General features: G+C 25.0%; 1 protein-coding gene and 1 non-coding gene across 2 annotated transcripts in view; one reads left to right on the top strand and one right to left on the bottom strand.

The window, feature by feature from the left end:
* LOC112600431 (carbonic anhydrase-related protein 10) overlaps nucleotides 1–17,434 on the bottom strand; it is a 191,790-nt gene extending 174,356 nt beyond the window's left edge. The window contains exon 1 of the mRNA XM_025347646.1: nucleotides 17,096–17,434. The gene's annotated coding sequence lies outside the window, so the exon portion shown is untranslated. The remainder of the gene's footprint in view (nucleotides 1–17,095) is intronic.
* Trnap-cgg lies at nucleotides 8,494–8,565 on the top strand. The gene has a single exon. It is a non-coding gene; the product is annotated as a tRNA-Pro (tRNA).
* Nucleotides 17,435–23,891: the final 6,457 nt, after the last annotated feature.

Below are 23,891 nucleotides of genomic sequence, written 5' to 3' on the forward strand. Positions count from 1 at the left end.
AAATACCCACTCGTGACACATTGCGATCGCCTTCGTCATATTTATGAATATAATAATCACGGCGTAAATTTTGAAAACATTTTTGATTTATCACCAATAGAAAATCGGATGGTATAGTCAAAACACCATAAGTTTTCGTTCGATACGGTGAATGTCGAGGACTCTGACCGCGGTCGGTCATCGGTGGTTTACCCATTTCTGATTGATGTGAGCTTTTAACTTATGCATTAACTGCACACGACCCTCTACCGTTTCTTCAACAGTTTCAATCTGTAATAAAAGTATACACGCGCCGTGCCTTTTACGTTCGCTCCGCAACCCGCGGATATGCACTCACGATTATAATAATAATAAAATAATTCATCGAATACACCATACATATAATATTATGTATAATATAAATATATATTACACATTATAATATACTATATGGTAGTATGGTATTTACCTATAGGCCGAGATTGGTTGTGTATATTTTAAAATTTATTAATTTCATAACTTTGCTTTCGAATGAAATGCACAAAATAATATACTAAAATATACTGTGCACATTATAAGTATTATAGTTTACATTTTACACAGAATTATTATATTATATATACCTACAGGAAATTACATATTTAACATATTATTGAACATAAACTGTATTCTGGAAAATTAAACATCATAAAACCACTCTACCAATTTGTTTCACTATAAATATAAAAGAAATGTGTTGTTTAAACATCAATAATACAAAGAATATTAATACAGTGGAACGCGTAATTAGCGAAAGAACGTTAATGAAGAAGTCACGGGATGTATTTTGTAGCTAATTGTTTTCGAATAATTAAACATTACTGATTGTCATTTACAAAAAAAAAAAAAGATAATAGTTCTATTATTGCGTTTTACAAACATTTAAAAATCGAATGAAATTAAAAGTTAAAATATCAAAGCCATATAATTGATTACAGTATATAAATAATGAAGATGAAATTTCGAATTTGAATTCAAATAGGTATAGAAAATAGTTTAAATATTCAATAAAACTATCTATATTACTAACTTAACTCTAAAGAAAAAATAATTTCAAATACAACAATTGTTATTATTATATAATGGACTGCATAAACAATAACCAAATATTAAATGCATCAGTGGTGAACTAATGACCCCTTAAACATGATTTAGTGGCCGGTGACTAGTCCATTAAATTTTATTGAATCATAGAATTAATTAATTTTTCATATAACCAGGCATTTAGTATAATAGTAGTTTAAATTACTTATAATCAACAAAAATATTCATTTTTTAAAGTTAATTTAACATCGCCACCATCGATAGTCGTGGAAATGAATTTTTAAATTGTTCTCATATTAAAAAAAAAAAAAAAACCATTTTTAATTGTTTTCAAAATTTTTCTTTTTGAGTCTATAAACGACAACCACACACAAAATTGCCTTTTAAAATATTATATTATATTATAAATTTTTAAACAGTCATACCCGCCAACACACTTTAATTATAAACAACTCCTTAGAAATATATTCAAATCTTAAATGACTTCACGACTAAGATCATGATAGTATATACGATATAAACAAAATTATATTTAAAGTCTCATGATGGTTATTGTCGACGCTAGGCGTAAAGGGTTTAATATCACGATCAAATAAAAAAATATGAACTCTATATACACAACAATTGGTACTTATTAATACACTTAAATTGTCTATATGACATGGTTTATACGACTTATATACGAGTAGTGTCTGCACTCGTGTCGATATACTTTTTAACAACAATCAAAATTCGAGTCTTGGATGGAAAAAGTAGTTTTCAGGTTTTTATACGTAACATTGTTCGAATGGAATGTATTTATTCTGGGATGTGCTATTGTTTTCAATAACATAGATAATCTTGAACAGCTCCAATATTATTGTAATTGACAAAAGAAAATACACTGAAAATTGTTTTACAGCGGTTCTCATCATCGTTTACTCGTATTTAATATTTTTCCTATAATTTTATATTATTAACTAAGTTTTGGGAACATTACCCGTTACTATATCTATAAAATGTACATAAATATTATATGTTATTATAGTTTATTTTTTCAATTTGCCTTTTTCAGCGAGGTCACTACAGCTTCTCGTTAATGTAATTTAACTGAAAACTGCTACCTCGAACATGCTGTGCTTATTAAGTATTATTATAATAATTATACAATTTGCTTCATAAAATGATATCACTTTATAAAAATGCTCAGCCTACGATGGATTATTATTTTGGGATTACAATTGAGAATATTTTTAATTACAAAACATTTTATACGACATGATAATACAATATAGTAAAATTTCTTTCATAATTAATTGAATTATTAATGTCTTACATTATAATATCAGACTGAATGCGTTCAAGACGTTTAAGTTGTTCGTGTCTTGCAAATAAAGCTATATTTAGTTTATTAAGACTTTCTTAGGTTTACCAGCGAGGTGGTAAACTTACCTAACTACTATAATTTTAGAGAGGAAATTTAATTAATGGATGAACAGCTTTAACACTTTAGATTTTTGCACATAAACTTTCAGATGTTCCACAATATACAATTATACAGTCATATTTTTGTTTAATATTTTATGGTTCAGCGCTTTTTTCACTTCAATCGTCTTCACTAACAAAATTATGCTCGACATTATCTATGTAGCATGACATAATTATATATTATCAAAATTCATGTTTATATTACATAAAGTATTGAAATTTGCAGTCGGCAAACGATAATAATTTTACGAACGTAATCTATACTTTATGCTAATGGACTTCAAATTTATTTGATAGACAATACTACTTATCTGAATAAAAAATATTAATAAAAAAAAAAAAGGATAATAGTGGATAAAATGCGATAAGGCAATACCTCCATATACATATATTTATAATATTAAAGCAATAACTTATCATCTTACTATACAAATTCAAAGGTAGTAAAGGTATACAGTTTTAGTTAATTACTTTGTTTTTGATTAATAATGTGCATTATGTTTACTTTTTGGCTGTATTAATTTAATATATTACATACAAATGAAATTCAAATGGAAAATTGTTATCAATGTGAAGTATACTTTTATTTTAAGTTTAACGATACTAACTAATTTTAAACTGTCTATATGTAACAATAAGATATTCTAAAATCGTAAGTACATAGGTATAATAATTAAATTGCGTCATAGTGTAATCTATAAATTAATAATTATTTTAATTAATATAATATTTAAAATTTTTTTTTTTAAATCTGGGGTCAAAATTGATACAGAATTTATTTTCTTAAAAAATATATTTTTATTTTATTCTTTTAATAATATGTCGATAGCTTCATAAATAAAATATTTATCTTTTTATATAACTATAAATAGAAAACAAAAACGCATCACGTTATTCTGTTTGATTTTTATTTTATTCAAACCATATTTTTTTTTTTCGTATAATAATATGTTTATAACTTTTTTTCGTATAAAAAAAAAAAAAAAAAAAATTGTAGTCTTAAAATATATCTGTCTTTAGTTACATTTTATATTATATTTTTTTTTACTTTTCTTGAGAATGCAATTCTAATAAGTCTATACATTATACTAAATACTACGTATTTTAAATTTCAATATCAATACTATAAAATTATAAATATTATAAATACTATAATTATAGTTTATGTATTAAAATATTATGAACTCCTCTTAAATGTATTAATATGATGATGTTATGTATAATATTATAATAATATCGGCATACATGTATATATATATTATATTATAACCCGAAGTGAAAACTTTATTGTTCAAATATTTACTATTGGTGGTAGCTAATTATTCTTAATCAATTTAAATTATATATGCAATTTATTGAAATAAAGTTAACTAATAAATAATATCCAATAGAAAATTAAGCATAAAATACGTATTAAAACTCAAAACTTAAATGATTTACGAAACGGGTTGAAATCGAGGTTACCGGGAGATTGTGCTCTGATTTTTTCAAAGTCCTAAACTTATCACATTTATTTTTAAAATATTACAACTCGTTATTAATCATATGCCTCATTTTTTTTTTACTTATGTTGTTAAATAATTTTTTTTTTTTTGTTTACTTATTATATGTTTGATATAACTTAATGATTTTTTTTTTTATATATTTATTAAACACTTCTAACTTTAATAAACCTAAAAATTTACTTCTATCGTAATTAAAAACGAAACCATTTTGATGACTGAAATTTCTTTCGATGAATCTAAAAATTATTTATTTTTCTTGTTAAATAGAATCTAAACAACATAATGGAAAAAAAATGTATATTTTAACATGTAAATGAAATTTAATTATATTTTAAGTACAATAGTTTCATATAATTTTCATGATAAATTATCATTCATATTTTTCAAAATATTATCTAAGTACTTGCTTATTATTATAATTGAAATAACATCCAAAATTATTTTGAAAACCAATAATTCTGTTCAGTTTCTAAAACAATACAGTTTTTTTATATGTTTAGGAGCAAGATTTACTAACAGATTCGAAACCACCGAAAGTTTTTTGAAAAAAGTTAATATTTCAATGTTATAAAAATATATTTCACGATTCTATATAATATAAATATACTAGTTTTTAATAAAAACAATACCAAAATACAAATGTTGTCAACGTCTTTCTTTCACTGTATATCATAAATCGGAAAATCTTAAGTACGGCTCTTGTAAACGTAGTGTGTGAAAGTAAAATAATTGTACGTCATATTATTTTGTAACTGCGTACCTAAACTAGATATTACTCTATTTTAAACGTGAATCGAATTGAATTTTTATCATACATACATACAACTGAAAATATAGTTATGTATTTCAAATCAACCTAAGGAAAAAAAGTTGTTGAAAAATGCTATACAGAACGAACGTGAAACAGATTTTCAGAAAAACGTGTTCTTGGACATTCGACCGGAAAACGATTCTAAATTGCGATAATGCAGCTGAGAGTACTGTCTCTCAAACGTCGTAATTTCTTGGTTGAAATGTATGCTTTTTCTTCTCTTCACTCCTCCTCGGGGATTTGCGTAATTCAAATTCACCACTAACATTAACCACCAATATTGTTTATATACACATACTCGGTATACTTATTCCAAGAATTTCATTTACTTCGTACGTGTATTTCGCATTATATAATATGTGACGTGCGATACTCACCTTTGTGTTTGGTCTACATCTTAAAATACAGTAGAAATAGCGGTTTGTCAGTCCACTTTAAAGTTCTGTGAGACTTGTATTGTAAATTTAAAAAAATTACATATTTATTTTGAACAATAATTATTTTAACGGTTATAATTTGGTTTTCATATTATACGAAGTATAATCAGTACATAATATTATTACAGTATATTTTGTAAATCTATTTACTCTTTTTTATTTAATGATAAGTTTATAATATTCGTAAAAATAAAACATCTCATATTATGGCTTGTTTCACAAAGCATATCATTTAAATCGTAATAACATAATTTACTATGTTCATTTTTGTAATCTTTGAGGTATATAATATATAACTATAATTATTATTGAATATTTAATTTGCTTAAAGTATTCAAATAATATTTAAATAACTTTACAAGTAATTGAAATACTTTTGGAAATAAAAAAAATATAAGTTTTCCAGAGTATAAAATACTTTATAATATTTTATATAAATTGCCGAGATTTCAAAGTTTAACAACATATTATTTATTTTTTTGTTAAAATATTATTATTATTAGTAATTTAATAGCTCTTTTAATTAATTATTTTAATAATTTACTTGAAGTTTTAAACAAACAATATAATTTATAATATTAAATTAACTTATACACAATCATACAATTTTCTTTTATGAGTAATTAATATTTATATATTTTTCCATGATAGACATAATAATAACACTGTGTTGAATTTAACCCCGTGGATGGTGAATGGTATTTTTTAATAGTCATTATTTAGTTTGAGATGACCGAAGTAAAAAAAAAAAATACAATATTTTCAATGGGAAACTCTTGGAGATGATATAAAGTATGATATTTTAAAGAAAACAATAACTAAAAAATAAAGTAGACAAGTGCTGTATATTAGGTGTTGTGTTTAGTGTTTAGTGGGTCACTGTTCTTCGTTATGGGTATGTTGAATTTGAATTCAATGATATATTATCAATTATCATTATATACAAAAAACTATTCTGGACGGAAACAGTCTATCAGCATTTTTTAAGAAAGTACTTTAAGAATATTACAATTAATATTACGTTTTAATCAGTATTTATTTTTTTCAACAAACATAATAGGTTAATAATAATTATTTTGAATTGGTGTTATTATAAAATTATACTTTATGTTCTCTTCTGAACAAAAAACTAACAATTATATTATGTATTAACAAGCTGCGTGTGTAGTATTCGTTAAACTTATTTTTAGTCTACACAAAATTAATTAGTGTTCCTTGTTCGATGTTAATTTTTAAAATGTATATCTACTGCGTATATTTTGGCAATAAATAAAAAATATGATTACTTCATAAATACTAGTACGAACTAACTATATTTTTGTGAGTTACATTCCTATTTTTATACAAGTTAAAATATTAAAATGTCTTTGTGAACATTCCCATTAAAAGTTCAATATTAATCGTACATACATTAATAAAGTGATTTTTAAAGTATAGAATTAAACAAAAACCTCAAGTTAGCTTCCATCCAATTAGCAGTGCTTAATACTACGATTTAATGAAACATGCAAATTCCAAATGACCATTTGGTTTCCGAATGTTAATACTTTTATGTTTTGTATTTAGTTTGGTAAAAAAAAAAAAGAAAAAAACTGTTCTTAACAGTATATTTTATACCTAATATCTTTTATATATATGTAAGTATAATTTTTAATTATTTTTAGTATGTTTCAATACAATACATAAAGAACATATTATTTATAGATAAGGAACTAAATATAGAAAGAAAAAAATTTTAATACTTAATATTTTACGTAAATGTTATAACTAACTAAAAACAAAGATATAATATTTAAATAAAAATAAACCTTTTGTATTACCATATATTTTCAACATTAATATGCAATATTTTGATTTGTAATTTCTAAGTAACGTATTGAAACATTTAAATTTAAATTCAATTTACCTAGCAGTTTTTTATGATGGAATCTATCATATTATTATAATATCATATAATATAAAAATTTTACAAAATACACTTTTTTCGAGGCTCGATTAAATTACTAGAACGTAGTTTTAAATATTCGCTATTTTTTTTAGGTACTAACTAATAATATAGTAGTTATAAATTAAACTATACACATTTTTACCCATATAAATGTTTATGATTTAAACTGTTTAATCGAGCATATTCAGTTGATATTTACCATCATTAGAAGATCTAACATTATAGATCTGTTTAAATCGTATTCTGTCTATTTATAGAGCACTTAACAATATGTAATAATATTATGCCTCATTATCCATCTACTTCAAAATTACACACTTTCTTCTCCAAATAATAAATTATACTCTATACCTATACTAATGTTTAGATGTATAAGATATAGAAGATATAATACATCACGCAATATCACCTATAAACAAATATATTTGTTCAAAATATAGATACTTTTCTAATCAGATCAATTTTATAATATAATATAATCTATATATTAGTTTACTTATTTTGTTTCATAAATATTTTAAAGTGACAATAGAAAAAAAAAACACTCGCATAATTAATAACAAAATAATTATTTTTTAATGCAATTTTATATTGTATTAAATTTCTGTAATTCAGTACTTGGCGTCATTCTATAATATTTTTTTCCATAGAAAAAATGCATGCCAATTTGTTAAACATAACATACCTAATACCCTAGAATATTTATGTAGACAGAATAAAATATTAACTTAAGAGTGTCTTATTTATTTTTAGGACTGGCACGCCATAATACGTAGTTACTTATAAATTAAATGTATTAAATGGTCGTATTTTTAATAAAAATAATACTACAGAATCAGCATACTAATACAATGAATTCGTACATCAGATTAGCGACAAACTTATAGTGACGAAATAATAATTGAACATGGTCACATGCGTGATTCGAAAATTCACTTGCCACTTATACATTACGTGCTCAAAAATGGCATGCTAAACGGGAATAATTTTCGTGTATTTGTGAAACGATTTTTCGTACTCCCAAATTTCAACGAAATTTGCGGGAATTTGAGTCGACGTCTCTCGTTGGTTTCAGGCTTCAGCCCAGTGACTGTCTGAACGTACGGCTCTTGGATAGGCAAAACATACACTCTCTGTACACGCATCGTTATACCGGTATAATGATATGCGCTCAGCAATAGTAATAGTATTTTATACGCTTTGCGAGCACAATTTTTTTTTCGATCTGTCTAAGCCATTTAACTTCTACTATTACATTCAACCGGCCTGTTGGTCTAGGGGTATGATTTTCGCTTCGGGTGCGAGAGGTCCCGGGTTCAAATCCCGGACAGGCCCGCGTTTAAATTTTTGCCATTTTTACAGTCTTAAGTCGACAAATACTGAGAGAGCATTCACACTGGATGACCAACTAACCAAACGACGACTTTCACTTAAGACCAGTTGCGACGCGCACGAGCTACCATCGCCACGTCTCCGGACGTCGCGTTCGGTATACGTAGTCAAAGAGAGAGAAAGAGAGAATGCCGTTCATTTAAGCCACGTCGGTAGAGTTGCCCCACTTCTTAATCAATGGCTACACTCATGCCAAATTATTTTCCAATGTGTAATATCGTTAGTGTGCGAAACGAGAGCCTGTCGTTTATATTATTTGACACGTTTTCACCTAACTTTTTTGTGATAAAATTTGTTCGGCTGATATTAAATAATTACTAATAAGCTACTATGTTACAAAAAATTGTGCGGAACTCACAATTATCATTTTACATTAAATAAATATAGTTTCCATGATTTCAAAGCTTCTAAATTATATGAGATTTCGTATTACATTTTTAAAAAAATTTGATCGAAAAAAATAATTTTATTTATTTAAAAAAAAAAAAAAAAAAATATCAAAAATGTAAATTCTCTATAAGTAGCCCAAAAAGATACTTCTAAAATTATTTAATGTATACACGACGGGATATAAATGAGTAAAGAGGTGCAAAAATAAATTGTTCAGCTTATGCGAGCTAAAATTTTAAACATATCATTAAATATAAATTATACCATGATGAATATAAACTAATAAGAAATAAAGTAATATTCAGTTATGTTGTACAATATTCAACTTTTGTTACTATTATTGAACATATTATATAAGTCAAGTGTCAATCAACAAAATTAAAAAATCAATTTTTTTATTTATAGTAAAACTAATACATTCTTTAATGCGCTCAAACACTAAAATTAAGTGACGATAGTTTAGTAATAATTTATCAATAACGAATAAAAAAACATTATTAAGGTTGTGTTTAAAACTGTAAATACCTATAGTTAAAATTAAAATCATATTGTTATTATTAATTACCAAATTATTCACTTAAATAGTCAAATAACTTATTAAATTGAATCATTTTTACTGTTATAAGCTATAATTTTATTAAAAATGATAAGTGATAACTAACAATTAAAATGTTTTTTTTTTTTTTTTAGTATTCAAAAATTTTATAAACACTTTTGTAATTCATTAAATATTTATTATAAATCACAATCTTTATCAATAGCAATAATCATGAGCTTTATCAAAGTTACAATCTATTGAATATTTTGTAACTGAGAGACTGGTAATATAAAATTAAAGTAAAAACAGTCTATGTACATTTAATATAAAATCAGTAGCATCTCTGTTTAGCATAATTGCTAAAATATTATACACTTGTATTATTTTGTATTTATTAATATTATATAGCTTATAAAATAATATGATGGAGAGTTTATATTTTACATAGTAAAATGTACAATGTAAACATTATCTTGAATATTTTTTTTTATTTAATGAAAAATATACAAACTGAAAAAGATCAAACGATTTGTTAAATATTTTAAATGTGAATATGTATTTTATAATTATATTTACCTACTTATTTTAGGCACATAACTTAAAGACATTTTATTCACTATATTGATGCAAATGTACAGATAATAAAATGGTCAAATAAAAAACATATATTCGATGTAGCTTTTAAGTTTTATAATACCTATAAACATAGAACTCTATTTAAATATATATCATATTTTCTGAAATTGTATATACCTACCTCACAGTCGAAGTTGTATTGATATTTAAAATTTATAGGTGTTGAAAACCTTTGAATAAGTTTATAATTACATACACCAATGTTAGTATAAGTTGTATGGAATGGCAGAAATAAGAACTTTTTACTTAAGTACATTATTATATGGTTATTGTATTTTATGATGGTAAGAAAAACTATTCAAAATATCTGCATCAATATTTCGATAATTTTTTACCGTTAAAAATATAAAAGTATATTTTTTACTAACAGTTTTTAATTTCTAGCCTTTTTGGTCTATTAAATTATGTTAAAATGAATATACCCTTTAAATAATGTCATTACAATCAATACTTTAATCTTAAAATTAATTTAAAATAAATGAATACTTGGATTACTTAAATCTAACTAAACTTAAATATTATGATAAAACACCAAATTTTTTATATTTTAGTCGAAAAATTATGATCAGCTAAGCGAACTATTAAACAGGTAAGGAACACATCGTTATCTTATCACTACTCATTTGATTACCATCTTAATTTAAATTTAAGTTATGACAGGAATGTCATTTAAGCAGGATTGATACATTTGCTCCATTCTAAATTTTTGTTGACGCTTACATTTTTAATGTCGACCTATTTTAGAAATTCTGTAATGGCAGTTTAGAGCTCCTACATTGTTGTCATTTTTAAGGAACATATCATCATCGCAAAATAAAATTATAAAAGTGAAACTTTGATATTTGATTGATATGTTTACAGCGTATCGTGTAGATATCCTTTACTTATTTTCATAAGTATGAAAAATACTCAAATTTTAAAATGATCATGTATCATAGAAAGAATGAAATATCATTAAAAAAAATCCAACATATAAGCACAGATAATCTTTTAAACTTAAAGTTGTATGATAAGTTATCCCACTCTAATATTAAAGCTAAAAATACAATATTGTTACTGCTGAACATAAATTCATTTTCTTGCATGTGTGGGTCAGATAAAGCAAATAAATAATGCCTTAACCGTTGAAATCTTTTATAAAACCAAAAGTAAAAAATGTTAACTTTTAAACAATTGCAAAAAATTAAATATCTTATGACAATTTATTATCAATTAATATTATACTATAAACAGAAATAAATTTATTGTTCCATTTATAAAACCATTTTGTGTAATACTACCCTAGTATAAATTAAAAAACAAATGCATATTTATATAGCATCAACAGGCATTATTGATTGTTTAAATCTATCACATACAGAAGATCAATCAAAATATAAATCACTGGCATTTTCTTCTTGAATTGATCGGACAATTTAAAGTCATCATCACTAAACTAAGAATTTATCACACAAAAATATAATATAATTTCTTTATGACAAGAGAGGATGCCCCAATATGTACAGCTTATGGGATGTACATTGATATCTTGATATCAAACATATTTTAATCGAGTTCCAGAATGTCAAATTACACTCAGGACTGAGAAAATTATATTTTTCCAAATTTACTCACTGTATTACTTTACCAGGACCTCAACTCTATTTCCACCTCAATCAAATTCATCATCGCCGACAATCTACTCAACAAGATATATTCATAGGTATATGGGTATCTGTATTAATTTTATGTTTATATTGAGACATGATATTTTCATTATTATCAAAATATTATTTCAATATTTGGATCAATTATAATATCATAGTTCGTGAAAATAGCCGCTTTTTGTAATAAATTATTATATTTGCTTTATAGAAAAAATATTTTATTTTGTCATAGAGTATTTAAAGAGCCTTTAAACTGCCGTTATATTTAGTAAAATCTACACGATTTAATTTCAACTGAAAGTACAAATTAAGCATTGTGATTAAAATGTAATACTATTGGAATTAGATTTGTATATTTGAGTGAAAAGTTAAACATTTTATTCATATTATATTCGCACAAATGATCACTCTATAACATAATTATTAAATGTATATTAAGTTGTGTATGTATATATATATATATATATATATATATAATGTATATATAAATGTTCTTTAAAAATTAGAATCTAGTAATTAGAGTTTTTGAGTGATAAAACTATTTTGATGTATTTAAAGTAATAATTTAATGATTGAATCATGAGATTTAATAGACTTAAAAGATAAATACAGTGCTGTTATAAAACACTGTATAACAATATTATATATATATATATATACATGCGTGATGTGTTTCTTTAATTTCTGTCGTCAAGACATATATAATATTATTTTTGTCGATATGGAATTTTATTTTTAAAACCAAAAATTTATTAACAGCTATGTCTTTAAAATGTATTATTCTTTATGTTGAATAATTTCTTCTTCATGGATATGTATACAAAAAACACATTATATACAACCAGTAAATTGATATGAATGAGAACTGTAAATATTTCATGAGTTTATATCATTTCTCCTTTAATTACACGTTTATGTTTTTAATCGCTCAAATACCTCTTGCAGTGTCTTGCCTAAAATCGTAATAAATTCAAGTATTAATTATATGGGTTTAATTCGAAAGCAAACAATTATTTCTGACAGTATTAAGTAAATTTAATATCTATTATTAATTATATTTTGTATTCAAAGATTTATTGAGTTTTGTTTATATACATACGTACCATCTTATGATGACCATTGACACATATTACATTCAAAATATTGTACAATATTTCAAATAAATTATTTTTTATTAACATCAAATTCTCATTTGAGTGTATTTATATACGCAATTCATAGTTATACATAATTATATTTATAAAATGTACTTTTTATTTTAAAATAAAATTAAAATAAAATTTACTAGGTACTAATATGATAGGTTATTACATTGCCTAAGCATAAAGACACCTAAAACTTATCTGATTAACATTAATTAGTAGATTAAAAAATGCAATTTACAGGATTACAGATACATATATTAATATTACTACTTATTAATGTTAATCATAAAGTTTGTAACGTTATTGGTGATTATTTATAATTGAAATAAATATACTTATTTTATTACCAAATACAATAATTGAATTAATTATTAATTAATCTATTAGTAATAAATATACAAACGTTTTAAAATTAAGCTATGATTAAAAATCATGTTTAGAATATTTAGTTAGTCTGACATGAACTTAAATGAATAATAATATATTATGTTTATAATATAACGTAGAATATCTATTTTAGATTTCATTCAATGTACCTACCACGTATATCTAAAATAATATATTGACCAATTAAAATATTAATAATTTAAAATTGTTTATATATTCTTACTGTAATCATAGTTTAATTCTTAGTTTTTAATTCTACTAAAATAAATATTGTGTAAATGAATAAATAATATTCTAATGCTGCAGATCATTAATTTTAATACAAACAATAATGAATTGGTTGTAGACATTTCGCATTAACAATGTAAACATCTTTAAATGATTAAAAAATAATTGCATTATACGTTGTCTTAGTAATTACAGTTTTATTGTCACTACTAAAATAAATTATTGAATAGTCTTATCTTTTTATGATAATTATTATATATATGTTTTAAACAAAAATTGCTCTTGAATAATATTTATCATCAAATAATTAGTTATAACAGTCTTGGTAAATTAAGAAATTGTTTAAATTATTTCTAAAAAATATGTTCTCTTTTAAGACTTTAAGTACTAAAGTTGATTTGAAATATCAACGTTTCGTTGAAACGTTAACATAAATATATCCTAAATTCATTAAGTACTCAAAAGTAAATTCCAATAACTTAAAACCATAAAGAGAAAAATGTAAAAGATGTATTTATTTAACATCAGAACATTTAATTTAAATATTATGAGTATAGTGAAGTATGTATAGTTTAATTATTAATAAACAAGTGCAAATGTTGATACCTACTCCCTTTGTGCAATTCTTGTGATGGAAGTAATTACTTTGATATTTTTAATTTTATAATGATATATTACAATTTTATTGGATTTGAAATGAAAAACTTAGTGGAGCTGATTTACTGGCGATTGTAAATTATTTTTGCCGTTGAAAAGTTTAAAACTTTTGTAAAAAAAAAAAAAAACGATATGAGATTGCCGAGATTTTTTTGAGATTATATGAAAACCTCATTCTTTAGTTGGATTTTAAACCTCATTGTATTGTTCGAGTACCTACTAAAAAATCTTAAAAAGTCTTCAAAAGGTTAGAAAATATTTTTTAAGTATTGAATTGCTTAATAACTTATGAATTTTAACGTAATTTTATAATTTTTAAAACGTTAAAATTATATTATTATTGGGTTAACTACTTTAACCATAACCACATTTATTATAACTTATAGCAAATTATTATTAGATCAAATATATAGTATGTAAATGTACACATTATTTTGATCTTCTATTAAATTAATAATTGAACTGTTATTAAATTATTACGCAAGAAGAAGTTTATAATTATTTTTTGTGTTTTAAAGAAGTTAAACAATCCACCTTTATAAACCTAATAAATATTTTGACATTGATAAAAATGGTAATAATTTCAATAAATTGCTATTTTAACTTTTATTTATAATACTTATTACACTTAAACAATTTTCAATAAACTTTCGATTATACATTTATACATTTACGCATATTATACTACAGTTACACTAATTATTTATGATAAAATATTTATAATTTTATATTTAGCAGTTTAGTACAGACGGTGTATTCTGTTACTAAAAGTATAATAATATACACGTGAACAAAATATTCATTATTCTGAAAGACTTTTTTTAATTAATACGATTCATATGATTAATGTTTCAGATTTATAGCCTAAATTGTAATTTTTATTCCATGTATAATATTATGTATTTTTACACTAAGTAATGTACATTATAATATTATATACATAATATTCAGCGGTTTAACAGAATTTCATGTGTATTAAGGGTTTTAATTTTATTTTTGATCCTTTTTTTATATTTAAGAATATAACAAAATCAAATAATGGTATTTTAAATAAATTTATTCAGGAAACAATAACCTACCTCGAATATGTATGTATATAGACAAAAAAACAATTAATATAAAGTAGGTAAAGCATAAAGTCACTTGCTTTTCAGCTCTTAATACGTATCTTAACTATGTCTACGGAATTTGTGTAAGTTCATAATAAATTAATAATTAATAAAAGCATGATTTAATATATTATTATACGTAATTATTTAAAATAAGTTAAATTATTATTACAGTCATCAAATTTAATATATAAATGAAAATTCAGATATTGATTTATTAAACTTTATATACTAAATAAAATAATAATTCCAAACGTAACTAAAATGAAAATTTAAAATATAATTAAATTATAAAATATAAAAAACATATTTTAGTTTTATTTATTTATTTATTTATATATAATGTCATGTTATGGTTTTGTAAATGCAAAAATTTATAAATAGTTATACGATTTATACTACTACAACTTTATTTTCAAAAATATTCTATGGAAAATTCGATTTTAGTGTGGTCGTATTTATATTCATTATTCAATGAATATATGTGTAGTATACGTATAATTTCTAGTTGTCTTAAACATTTTTCAGTTATACAGAAATTAACGTACATTTCACAATCGCATTTTTACTGTTAATTTTGAGAAGTTAAATGTAAAAATTGTATAACGTATTTCATGAAAGCAAAAGAAAATATATATAATAAAATTTAACGAAAAATTCTAAACATTTTAATTTTTAATAGCATCAAATAAAACTTGACCTCTACAGAACGTTTTTTAGCTATCGACAATTGGCATTTATAAGAATGGGGTGTAGAAAAAGAAATTGTATTGAAACGAGAAAATTCTGAATTATACATCCACATTCCACGGAAAATATATTAGCCCGCTATTCTCTCACGCGTACTCAATATAAGTGAATTGCATGCGGCTTATGATTTAGCATTATAGCATTTATAATCTCCTAGCTTTTTATGTCGTTCCGTATACAAATCAAAATTTCAATACATTTTAAATACAGAATTAATTTTTAATTTGTTTTTCCACGGCAAAAGAACGTAATAGATAATTAAATACGTTATAATTATATAATTATTTATTTAATATTTAAAATTCATTCACGTATAAAAATATATATATATATATATATATATATATATATCAATATATTAGTCGTTTAAAATAATATATTTTTGAATATGACTTAAACTCAACCGAAAATGTATGTACCACTTCAAATAAAACATAAACATTATCATAAGTAATTTATATTTACACAACATAATACGATGTAAAAATAGGATATTATATTATTAAATTAATATTAAACACGAAAAAAAAATTGTTTGTAAAAACCTTGTGATGTAATTCACAAATATTTTTTTAGAGTATCTGTATAGTTATAATCAAACTATTTTTTTCTGAATATTAATGATACGTATTGTCAATAATTTAAAAAATTAGTTTATTGTGTACCTATACAGTACCTATATACTTAAAGACGTTTAAATCGTATCTATTACAAAACCGGATACAAAGAGACCATATAAATATACATTATTGTATTAAATACAACAAATTTTGTTGTTGCTGTTGTTGTTTTTGTTGTTGTTGCTGTTGTCGTCGTCGTTATGATTATTATTACTGTTATACCTAGCCTAGCTATTATCGTAGCGCATTAACGGGCGACGGCGACGACGACCTGTAGAACGCGTCCTTAGGTGACGGTGTACAATTTTTTATATAACACAAGATTATTCTTACTATGGTATAATTATTATAATATTATTATACTCACGAATACAAAGCGTGCGGGTCCCGCGACAGCGTCGTCTGCGGTGACTTGACGCGACCGCGTTTTATACTTGGGCGCTTGTGTGTGCGTGTGTAGGTATGTGTGTGTCTGTGTGTGTGAGTGTGCGTTTGTACGTACGTACGAGTACGAATTTCAAAAGAAAATTCCGCCTCGACGAGAGAAACGTCTAGACCGGTAGAATAGGACGACGAACGGGGCTTGTGTAAGCTCCGGCCGGATACGACACTCCGGTCGCCGACGTCGTCGTCGTCGTGTCTTCGGTCTTTCGTCAGCGGCGGCGTCGCACGCGTGTCGGAGCGCGAGAGCCGATTGAGTGACGCGGCGGACGCCGTGCGACTACAAACACGCGCTCGTCGGACACGCCGCGCCCCCCGCCCACGCCTCCTCGGCGGAAAACCTCGACCGCCGTCGCCGGCGCGCCGACGACCGTCACAATAATAATAGACAGTACGCCGCCGCCGGTCACGCGCGCACGCGGTTTCCTCCGCCGCCACGCGGTCCGTCGCCGCCGCCGCAGTCGCCGCTGTCTCGTCGGCGTTCGACGGGGTTTCCCGGCCGCGGGCCAGCCGCCGCCGCCCCGTTCGTCGTACCCGGCCGACGAGAGTGTATCGCACGAGCGTGTTTCTTCCGCGAAAGTAGACAAATAACATAGTTATAGTTAACACGCATAACACGGGTCTGCAACGGCCCGTCGACAAATGATATTATATAAATATATATATATATATTGGCAAGCGCATACCCCCTCCCCAAAACTGTAAAGAATTTTTACACCCCCGCGCTAATTTTGTCGTCTGGGCACCGCCCGCTCTGTTCGGAAAAATTAAAAATTCGATTCTTAACGGTGAAAATTAATGTCACGCGTACCTACTCCATTATCGCTAAACCTTGGGTATTATAATATTATCCGACCGTGTATTATATGCGGGTAGTATCGTAATTAACGCAAACATTTACATACTAAATATTTACTAATAATATTTATTCGTTTCATGTTATCAAGGACCAATAATCAGTGATCAGAGCCCTCGTTGTAAACACGACTTTTCAGTCGGTCGTTCCGTGATCGGTCATTGGTGTGCAATAAATATGAATAACAAGGTTAAAAAAAAATAATAATAAAATAACTCGAATATTATGACCACAATATAAAAAAGTACAGATAAACTCGACCACCAAACTCTATTTAAACACTTCCCGGGTAATCGCAAAGGCGTATTTTTAATGGGGATGACGTGATGGTCACCGCACTGCCAACCACCCCTTCTCCACTTGAACTTTTATTAATAGTTTAAGTTTTGTTTTTTTAAATAACGTTTAGCAGTATACATATTTTTGAAATCTATTATTTTTATAAATTATAGTTTAGTGTATTTTAAAAGTAAAATACTTACATTCCTCCTTTAATTAAGACTAAGAGATGCAGACCTGGCTCATTGTATAGTATGTACTAATACCACTGTGATTTCATAATAAACCCATCATTTGTTATTTATTTGATTAACCATTTTAATTTTTAAAACATATATTAACAACAATTTTACAAAATGCACATATCATTGTATATCAAGGTCTTATTTGGCTATTAAAAATAATTTTTATACACACTAAATTAAGTAAAATTATAATACATTATAATCAAGAATCGTAGAGTTGTCTCATTATAGTTAGACTGGGAACCTATGGAAAACATAATATTATTTAGACGACTAATAAGCGTTTAACGTTGATACATCGGTCTCAGCTTATACTGCTCAAATAATAGAATATACATTTTATCGAGATAAAATGTTATCATATGATAAAGATAAAAAATATAACGATATAGGTATTATAATTATAAACTCTTCTGCCAAAATGCCATCGTGTCGTCAATAGTCAATATTTTACGCACTTACAAACCTGGATACGAAATCCATTTGATGTAGAATCATCAAGATTTGGACAATTAGCCAAACGTAAGAAAACCGGTGCATGACTGATTTTCCTTAAGATTTAAATAACGAAGAAATAAATTTAAATTTAAGACTAATCAACGGAAAATATTGCGATTACCCTTAAACGAATAACCTATACCATTATAATATGGATGGTAGCCACACCCTGACCTAAACTTAAATTTAATAATCTACTATCTTAGTCGTCGAATTATTTTGACACATTCTTGTCCATATTTTAGGTATGTAATATATCGTATAACTAATACGTTATACTCATGAGTGGTTAACCGTCATATTTTCAATTAATCTAATAGTCATCCTTAATCTAGATTCATGCTACACTGTTTCAAGTCGTCTTTTACATATTTAACAAAGAGATAACAATATTATGGTAACACATAACCTAAAGTTAAATATACGTATTCATCTGAAAACACTGAAAATGCTGCCTTAGCTAATTTCACAGCCACGCATATCACCACTAGAGTATCACAAACTCAAACATTTTTATTTAAAAATAACGTATTTCCACAAGTAGCGTATGAACACGCATAAACAATATTTTATTAGTAAAATACGCTCATCACTAGCCATTTTTTCAACATAATTTATCATATGGTTTGATAATTTATTCAACTGCCGTTTACGCTTCATCATTCATGAGTACGGAGACGCATCATATTAGTTTTTAAGGGGTTTGATTAGGCAATTTAAAATTTAAATGTTGAACAATATCTATATATTTTAAGTGCCAATCTGAAGTAATTAATAAGTCATTAATCATAAAATCTTTGGAAAGACATTTTGACTAAAACGAAACATGAAGGGGAAACCAAAAATTAAAGAATTTCGTAAAGAAACAAATACAGTTTAAATAATTTGGAGTAGAAAGCTTATAAAAAAAAAATAAAACATAAAATGACCAATACCAAGAGAACGGCCCCCAGGAAACGACTATGCATCGTCAAAAACTTAACACTATTAAAAGTAGAAAATGGAGTACAACTACTGAACGAGATTTACTAACTTACTGAGATTGGTGGTGGTTGTGGAAATAGACCTAAACAGTCTGTTAAAATTTAACAAAAAAAATTACTTATATTTAGCTTACGTTAATAATATTATATATTTATAGTCTATGTGTTACTATAAAGTTATATAAAAATAGTTTTCTGAGAGAAATTACAAAGAAATAAATTGATTTAAATAAATAACCACAATTTTACCATAGGGAGAAGAAAATTCTTAATATAAAATATCATTTATACTTTTTACTTCTTAGATAATGAGATTTAAAAAAAAAAATAATTTTTATTATTTTACAAATAACATAAACAAATAAAAACAAATTATATTTATATTGCTCATAATAATTATTTTTAATATGTTTTAATATAATAACATTAAATATTAATTTACTGTTGTATGCTTATATTGTTACGTAAAATTATGAAATTTAATTTAATTTACGGTAAGATTAAAAAAAATGTATCTATAATAATAATACCTTGTCTGTTTTTAGTGTCTCGTGCTTTGGCAAGACAGAAAAATAATTAAAAATTGATTATAACGTGAATATTTTATACAAGTTAGGTGCGCTTATTTATTGTCGGTAGCTAGGTTTACTGGGTTGTGCGTGTGTTATAAAAACTAGCATAAAATCAACAAGTAATATTGCCAATCATTTATTCAGAATACTTATTAATTATTTATATATTTAAAAAAAAAAAAAGTAAAATTCAATTAGAATCTAGTTGATCGTTGACAAAAAAAAATAAATATATTTATTATCAAGTTGTATTCACGCGATAGTCAATCTTTGAGTTGAGATAATATCTATATTACCTATATTGGCTATATTATAGGTATTATAGGTACTTACATATTGATACTTTATATAAATAATATCCAGTAACAAATGGTACTATTAAAAGTTATTAGAAATAAATTGCTACACGTCTTTATGATAAATAAATGAAAAACTATGTCAATGTCAATTTTACGATAATAAATTTTTGATTTACTAATTAGTAGTATTTATGAATTATGAAACGAAATTTTCTTTCGAATTTTCAAATATATTTTAGTTTTTATTAGACATTAATTAGAAATTTTTATTTTGGCTGGGTCACGCATTCATGAACGTCAATATTTGTAATCAAAGCTTAATTTAATTGTATAATACTACTAATATATTTATTTTTAGTTAATTACAGATATCAAGAGTAGAAAATCATAATAATATTACATGCTAGGTAAATATTTAAAATTAACTTGCTATGAAATATGAATACATTCAATGTAAAAACAAGTAAATCCAAAAATAATAATAAAAAGAAATAAGCTATTACCTACATTTTATAGCATTAAAGTGTAAGCTCTTTATATCTTGACGATGTATCTCCACTGGGATATCTCTTCAATCTGTTATTTCTATGCTACATATTATTGATCAATTATTAAGCTTATTTTTAAATTGTAAAATATTACGAAATAAATAATTATGTTAAGAAAAATATGTAAGCTCTAGCAATGCTAATAATAATTATTTATATGCCTCATTGTTTCAGTGATGGTAGACTTTGAATACTGATTTTTCTAATCAGATAAAACAAAAAAAAAAAAAAAACTGATACAATTAAAATTATTTACTGGAGATGACAACATACATTGCTTACTCAACATATTTTTATGCCACGGCTGTATATATTGCCAGCATATTACATTTATCTAGGTTATTGCATACCTTATAATATTGAAATTAAAAAGAAATCATTTGATTCGTGATTGTTTGAGTACCCATAATAATTTTTTCATTAGCAAACAATCATTATCTCAAAAAGTTTTAATATTTTTAAAAAAAAATTTATTATAACTTTTGAATTTGTAAAAAAAACATATTAAAGGCAATTTTTTTTACTTTTTTGAACAAAAACATACTTTTTATTTGTACAATGAAGCATAATATTTTCTAGATGATTTGGTCTATAAAAATTGAATTTTTAAATAAAATTTAATTAGTTCTTAAAAAATATAAGTGTTTAAAGTTAAAGTTTAACTGCGCAAGTTTATAGTGCATATAAAATAGTACTATTATTTTTGCACTCACGTTTTTCAATTACTTCGTTAAATTTTTATTTCATCCATATTGAACAAAATTTTAAAAAAACTCAATCAAAAAATTAAAACATGTGTACTGCAGCTATACAAATACAATACGTTTAATGTATATGTTTATGGTATATTATAAACAACTGGACAAGAAACAAACATTTTAAATACATGTACAGCTAAAGTTTTACTACAACGAAAATAATACATTTTTCGGGACGTTGGATTAGATTTAATCGTCACTTATTATTGACGTAATCTCGCCTTATCTTAACGAAATCCAACATACAAACTATAACTAAATAATGACGGGGAATTCATAAAATACGTAGTTAAATTAAATAATACATATTTTATCCAATGTATTTGGTTAATGTATGTAATAGCTATTAGCTAGGTACCTTAGTATTTCATAAAATACTATAATTTAATAATTTAATGCTAACACTTAGATATTTTGCATATATGAGTAATGTGTATATCATATTTTAAAATTGCTTATAAATTATACTTATTAGTATAATATACTTACAATCCTCACAATTTTCAATTTATCAGTTTTTCTACAGTCGTCTGTTTATAGATTTACGATAATTTTAATCAAAATTAAATTATAATTCTTTATTAGTCATTAAGTATTGTAATCTTATATTATTATATATACAGCTAAAAAAAAAAAATTAACAAAATAACAAATTCATAATAATTTTAACTTTTAAAGGTATTAATTGGAATTTTATTTAACGAACTATGACTTCTTTCAGCATAAAACTTACACTTGACGTAGAGATGTAAAAACACACCAAAGAGTTGACGTAATACATACAATACAATTATTTTGCCTTGCTTATTTTAAAGTAGACAGTAAAAATATAATTATAATCATTATATGTTTTAACATAAGAGTAAAATTAATTAATTTTTTAGAGTTATCGACAATATGCATATTATAAACGACACAATTTTCGTTTTTAAAACTAAGCACAATAAGTGCAATAAAATACGGAGTACCGAGTAAGTATAAGTTAATGCGAATAAATTAATTAGGTGCGAAGTACAGTGTATTTATTTTTTAATTTAAACAAAAACAAAGTTAACACATTTTAGAACCACACAATGTCTGAACCAAAAAAAATAAATCTTTTATACATTCAAAAAAAAACATTTTAGAGCATTATTCAAGAGGATGCTAATATTGTTTATTTTTTCTATCTAGCCCACGTTGAACATAAATAATTACAATCACGTAATTTTTTTTTTTTTACAAATGTAAATATTTTTAAATAATCTTTGAAAAAAAAACCGATTAAAAGAGTTATAAAGAATAATATTTTTGAGGGTTTGTCATACCGATTTGTTTAAATATTGTCTCAAAATAATTTAACATTTATTTAAATTTACATTTTTTTTTTTTCAGTCATATTGATATGATGAAAAACTCAAAAATATTAACATCTATAAATTTTACAATAGATGAGTTTAAACGGAAGTTGCTCAAAAATTTTAAATAAATAATTAATTTTGCGTGAACTTGTTTTATCTATATTGAATATTGGTCTAAGAGAGAAAACAGATATATGCTGACATTCTTTTAAAATAATAGCAAATATAAAAATATATATGTGCAGATATGTATAATGTATATTATACATAACTACGCACGCAATAAATATTCTTAATTCTTATAAGACTACATTAAAATAATGACAAACCCGAGATGTGTTATC

The sequence above is a fragment of the Melanaphis sacchari genome, unplaced genomic scaffold, assembly GCF_002803265.2.
Source record: "Melanaphis sacchari strain LSU unplaced genomic scaffold, SCAv2.0 Contig64_pilon_pilon, whole genome shotgun sequence".
Lineage (NCBI taxonomy): Eukaryota > Metazoa > Arthropoda > Insecta > Hemiptera > Aphididae > Melanaphis > Melanaphis sacchari.